A 6,937-nucleotide genomic window follows, 5' to 3' on the forward strand; every position below is an offset into this window, starting at 1 on the left:
ACAGTCCAATACAGTCACTCATACATGTACTCACTCATCATATGTACTCATACACCTATACATCCTGTTACACAATGCCACTCATCCATAGAGTTACTCACACACATAGTCACTCATGCTAATAAAGAATCAAACATACATTTACTTGCATATACAGTTATACACACACCACCACACTTACTTCTACGGAAACTTACACATACTTAGTCTTTTAAACAATCACTTATAGAAACACATACTTATTCATACAGGAACTCTTTCAATCTCTCACTCTCACATATACTCACATATATACACCAATAGTCACATATACTAGTTTAAAACATATGTAGTTACTCATAAAGACACTATTGAGACAGTCATTCACTCACTAACACACCCATACACACACTCATCCACCCATACAGTCCTGCACACATACTGTGTTCAACACATACAAACAGTGAGTCACTCATTCATGCACCTATGCACTACGTAATACCCCCACCGAACCATGCAGACACTCAGACTGATACTCAAAAAACCAACTAATAACCTATATAGACACCCATGTAGCTACTCACCAACCCATGCAGCCACTTATACACAAAGTGAGAGACTGATACAGATTTTTACATATTTAAACATTACTCACTAAGCCATGTATTCACTATGATACACTTAATCAGTCAGTTACACAATCAATTTTTCAAAAACAAATCATCCATTTAGACACTTATATACCCATTTATTCTTCCATCGACCTTGAGATATACATATATAAAACATATTTAATTTTCAGAATAACACACATTCACTGGATGATGTCATCAGTGATGTCATTTGAGATGTCATCAGTGATGTCATGAGTGATGTCACTGACCATGTCATGAGTGATGTAATATGTGACGTCATCAGCAGTGCATTGCGGGCGCGCGAGTTATAGTTAGCTGAACTAACTATAACGGGGGAATTTCAATGGTTTTGTACAAGTGAAAAGTCCAGCTAACTATAACACCCCTGAAACCTATGGTTTTTTCAGTGAATATATATATGTTTATACATAGAAAAATATGCCAAGGAAAATCTTAAACACCAGAAATGTGTGCTTGTAAAGCGCACGTCCACCTGTGGGCATCAATGCTAATCCCCGTTTTTCCAAGGCGATGTGGATCCCTCGGCTTGAGCAGGTCCATCAGCACTTTCACATTCACTTAGCAATTGACCTTCACACCCTTCCCAAACCCAACAGATGCATATTTTATGGGAGCCGGCTGTAGAATGCTTTAAGCAAGCCTCCTACTTTTCTTTGTTAAGCGTCTACCGTACCTGCTCCCCTACTATGTATCGTGGATTGCCTGCACCAGGAGCAAAGCAAGTATCCTTTCACTTTTCCTTTAACATTTTGCACCCTTAAGAATGTCCCCACACCCTTAAGAATGCTCCTCAGAACACCTCCCTTCTAGAATTGTTCCTTTACCACCAACAGTTGAGGTTAATTCATTTCAAATTCCTGCATAGGGTATATTGCACACCACTGCAACTACATAAAATGGGCATGCGACCTGATGCCACATGCTGGCTCTGTACCGAAACACAACCCTCCTTCCTACACTTAGCATGGCTGTGCGACTCCATTTCACTGTTCTGGGGAAAGGTGTTCGATATCATTCATGAAGTTATGTTATGTTATCCGGATTTGTAGAGCGCACAGCTGCCCCAGCAAAGGGGCGTCCCGGCGCTATAATGGACAAAAGAAACCGGACAACAAGCAGTATCAGGGAACACGGCCATAACAGCTCTTACAAGTCCAAAGGAAAGAGGAAGGTTTTGATGGCCTTCCTGAAGACTATCAGTTCATCAATGGCACGGATATGAACAGGAAGAGAGTTCCATAGCCGAGCAGCAAGTACTCTAAAAGAGCGGCCACCGGCCCTGGCCCTCTTAAAACGCGGAACAGTGACCAGGTGAAGCCCTGAAGATCTTAGAGGCCGTGGAGGTACATACGGTAAAATAAAATGATCCAATATCTGGGGAGAAGAATGCTTCAAGATTTTGAACGAAAGACAAAGAGATTTGAACTGAATCCTCTGAACAACGGGGAGCCAGTGAAGTTTATGGATAGTTTTTTTGGCCGAACAAAATCTCGGCAAACCAACCAGAGCCCTGGCGGCAGCGTTTTGAACACGTTGGAGTCTGGAAAGTTCGGCCACATTGGCTCGCAGCAAAAGAGAACTCGCGTAATCCAACCTAGACAAGATAGTGGCTTGTACAATAAGCTGTCTGGTTGGAGCATCAAAAAGTTTGAAAATGGGTCTAAGTCTACGAAGAATCCCAAAACACATGGCAGCGGTTTTCTTCGTGTGGGAGACAAAACTAAGTTTTGTATCCAGCCAAACCCCTAGATTATTACCTCGGTGACAGGAAGAGGAGTTGGACCAAGCTCAGACGGCCACCAATGATCGCCCCAGAGATGACTCTGCCTGCCAACAATGAGAACCTCAGTTTTTTTGGCATTCAATTGTAGGCAGTTATCAGTCATCCAACAGGCCACTGAGCTAATTCCCTCACGAAACTTAGCAGCCTCAAGGTCAGATGCCCCACTTATTGCAAGCGCCAGCTGCGTGTCGTCAGCGTAGGACACCATAGTCAGGTTCCAACGCTTGGCGACAGCAGAGAGCGGCTGCACATAGAGATTGAAAAGTGTGGGGCTGAGAGCCGATGCCTGCGGAACGCCCTGTGCAATAGGATAGGGTTTAGATTGAAAAGGAGGAGTAACAACCCTAAAAGTACGACCAGATAGAAACGATCGAAACCATTCAAGAGCCATATTGTCGACACCAGCCTCAACCAGACGATTTAATAAAATGGCATGGGAGACGGTGTCGAACGCGGCGCTGAGATCCAAAAGCACCAAAGCCGCCGTTTGTCCGGAGTCGACCAAAGTGCGTAGATGATCGACCATTGAAAGCAGCGCAGTCTCAGTACTATGGCCAGATCGAAAGCCGTTCTGTGAAGGATCTAAAATATTAGCAGAGTGGAGATGAGTGGACAGGATAGCATTGACATGGACCTCGGTCAACTTTGTCACCCACGGAAGAAGAGATATGGGACGGTAGTTCTCTAGCTTTAATGGATCCAGGGCAGGTTTTTTTAAAATAGGCATCACCTGGGCTTGTTTCCAGCTGCCAGGAACAGAACCTGACGTCAGAGATAGATTAACGAGGTCACGTAGAGGAGGAAGACACAATGACGCAGATTCTCTAAATTGGGCAGGTCGAAGAGGGTCCATTGGCGAGCCTGATTTGACTTTCGCCGCAATTCTGTTAAACTCCTCCATTGATAGCTCTGGGAGAGAGCACAAAGACATAAAGGTCTTCGGGCTGGATTTCAGCTTCTCCTGAGGTACAGATGAGCCAGGCAAAGAGCGGTAAATAGCCTCCACCTTTTCTACAAAGAAGACGGCCAAGTCCTCACAATGCGAAACAGAGCAGATCTCAGCGACTGGGGCTCTACTGGCTGTAAGATCCTTAAGCACCTTAAATATTACTTTAGTGGGATTGGTGCTAATGTTAAATTCACGAGAGTAATAGGCGGCCCGAGCTTGACATACCGCTCTATGATACTTCTTGATCTTAACAAGATACAGCTTTTTCCTAGCAGGCAGATATGACTTACGCCAGGCTCTTTCAGCTTGTTTACATGATTTTTTTAGGAGCCGGAGTGAATCATCAAACCATGGGCTAGGTTCAGCACGACGACATTTACTCTCGGCAATTGGGATCAGACAGTCTAAGGCTCCAGTCAGCCAGCTACAAAAAAGATCATAACCCGACTCAACATCGGAAAAAGGGCCAAGCGGATAGAGCCCAAGAAGCCGATGAAAATCTGCAAGCTTGAGTTTTTTCCATGGCCGTCGAAAGGACACAGGCGCAATTGCTCTATGGGGGAAATCCTCAATTGTAAGATGCAACTCTATGAGATAGTGATCAGTCCAGGCGATCGGCCTGGGAGATAGCACTTTAGCCGAGTTTAAGTTGGTAAAAATAGGGTCCAAAATATGTCCACCAACATGAGTGCAATGCTCAACCAGCTGAAATAGCTGGAGAGCCTCCAGATCGGCAATGGTGCTACTGACTGTAGAAGAAAGAGGAGCATCAAAATGAAGATTTAAATCGCCAATAATACTAAAATTGGCAGCCCCTAAGGCTAATGCGCTCACAACTTCAGGAAGAGCTGACCTGAAGGCAGCATCCGGGCCCGGAGGTCGGTAGATAAGTAGCCCCGAAAAAGTAAAATGAGGACTAATAGAAATACGAAAGTGAACACTTTCGCAACCTGCAATGTCTAAGGCCTTCCAGGTACATGAATAGCAGGATTTTACTGCAGCCGCAATTCCACCACCTCTCGAGTTACGATTATGAGTAAAAATCGTATACTCAGAGGGGAGAGCCAAATTAACCGCTGCTAAAGCTTCCTCATGCAGCCATGTCTCTGACATAAAAAGAACATCGGGAGCTTCCTCCGTAAGTAAATTATGGACATCCAAATGATGTCTAACCAGCGACCTCACATTGAGGTGACAAATCTTAACATCATAAGGGACCTGAGAATTAGGCTGCGGAGGAACAACGCTATCAGAGCATCCCAAGGAGGCTGGCCTGTAAGCGGAAATAGGTGCAGGGAGAGGGAGTTTAAAAATACACTTAGGGCACTGAGAAGGGCTGGATAGAGGATGTAACGAAGTAGAGATGCAAGGCGTAGAATCGCGATAAGTAAGCAGTTCCAGTCTGGAATACATTCGTAATAACCGATCCCAAAGCAATACCGAGAAACCAAAGATCACTGCCCTGCCTTAGCCCTGACTCAGCGCGGACGAGCGCAGATGGGCAGGACTCTGGCACGACTCAGGCACAGAGAAGGCGTCCCCACTGCGCGTAACCACTGCGCGCTTGAAGGACTGGTTTAAATAGGGTGTCCGCGTGTGTAGAAGACCGCTAGACCGCTCAAAATGGCGGCCCCACACGTCCCAAACACCACTCCAAAATGGCTGCCTAATCCCCCTACTAACTGCCACCACCAGGACCGGACCCGCTAAAACAGCGGTGAAGTGACTGGTTTCCAAAATGCCCGCACTCCCCTGACGCCCTATTAGGGCACGTAGCTGATACCCCTCCAGGAGTGGGCCGCTTGCCAGCCATGATGCTTCTCCTCGCCAAGCGACGCATCGCAATACATTGGGGATCACCAAGCGTGCCAAGTGTCATCACGTGGATAGAGGACGTCACATACTGCCAGGGGATGCTAGCTGCATACAGATGTTCTGATGCCCCCTGCATCACGACCCAAAGACATCTGGGCCCCGTTCACAGCTTGGGCGGCTGCCCGTACCGAAACAACAGCTCCCACTTCTTCTCCACCGTGCATACCTTCTCAGCCTCACCCAGACAAATAGTTCTCACTACACTTCTCGCCATCAATTCTATTCATTTAGCCATCGGGTCTCTATCCCACTGCGCCATAACCTGCATATCTGTACACTTGAGCTCCATACCGCAGCACCTGCGAGAAAGGGATATGTCTTTTTCTCTACTTTATCATTCCACTGTCTAAATGTACCTCGCAGCTATAATGTAATGCCCACCCTGAATGACCAAGACTGCTGTAATTTGTCACTACCATCTTGACGCTCGTATGTACTTACCTCGGTTCAATATCCGATTCTATTGTGACCGCAATGTGACCTATATGTTACCGTTTTGGCTTTGCTTCAAAATGATAAATTAAAAAAAAAGAATGCTCCTAAGAATACTGCACCCTGGGCAACCACCCTTGCGGCCCCGCACTAGGGATGGGTGGACTGTGCATAGCGCCGCTACGCAGAATTTTGAAAAAAATTGTAGAAAACGAGCGCACGTCCTGTGTAGGGCTGGGCTGACTTTGCGTAGCGCAACTACGCACAATTTTGAAAAAAATTGTGGAAAACGAGTGCACAACCTGAGGGACCGTGTGCCCGGGACTGGGGCCCCTCGTGCTTGGGCAGGCTCTCCGATCTCCCCGGCCTGGCTGCGTTGAGAAGCAGGGACCGGCCCCGGGCCTCCTGCGTTTTGGTCATGGCCTGGGAGCCCACGTCCTGCGGCCTGCCAAGTGTCCATCTGCTCGGGACAAGGGTCCCTGGTGCAGAGCCCCGGAGCCCTGCAAGAGCAGGCGGGAGCCTTACCGCTATGGCTCGGCGCGGGCAGATGGGAGTCCTTTCTGTCCCGGCCATCTAGTTGCACCAATCCCCTCGGCCATCTGGTCGCACGCAATGCATTCCAATGGGGCGACCAGATGGCCGGGCTGCCCTGGAAGTCCTGATGGGGGCTCATTCGCCTCCCCGATCCCACCCAGGGCTTCAGGAGGTCGGATGCGTCCGGGCCTAAGGTCCCCTCCGTCACTCGGTACGCACGTTTTACCAGAAAGGGGGGTAGCCTTTCTCCGGATTACTAGGGGCAGGGTATGCTGGGACGCCCCTCTTGGGATGGTGGTTCTCAGGTGGGGACCAGATGGGCAAAGCCTGGACGACACCTCCCCGGCGTCCGGGGCTCCCTCCTCCAGTCCGCGGAGAGGCAAAGTGCCAGGACTGGCTCCATGGTCCCCGGGCGTCCGGGCCCCAGGAGCTCCTGCGGGCCTCCCATGCCTGAGGCCCAGCGTGGTGTCTCCATGCCAACCCCGAGCCCTGCAGCGCCTGAGCCCTGCAGCCCCGGAGCCCTGCAGCCCCCGAGCCCTGCAGCCCCGGAGCCCTGCAGCCCCCGAGCCCTGCAGCCCCGGAGCCCCAGAGCCCTGCAGCCCTGGAGCCCTGCAGCCCCTGAACCCTGCAGCTCCCGAACCCTGCAGCCCCCCGAGCCCTGCAGTCCCTGTGCCCTTCAGCCCCCGAGCCCTGCAAGGGCAGGCAGGAGCCCTCCTGCAAAGGCCCGGG

The sequence above is a fragment of the Triturus cristatus genome, chromosome 6, assembly GCF_964204655.1.
Source record: "Triturus cristatus chromosome 6, aTriCri1.1, whole genome shotgun sequence".
NCBI lineage: Eukaryota > Metazoa > Chordata > Amphibia > Caudata > Salamandridae > Triturus > Triturus cristatus.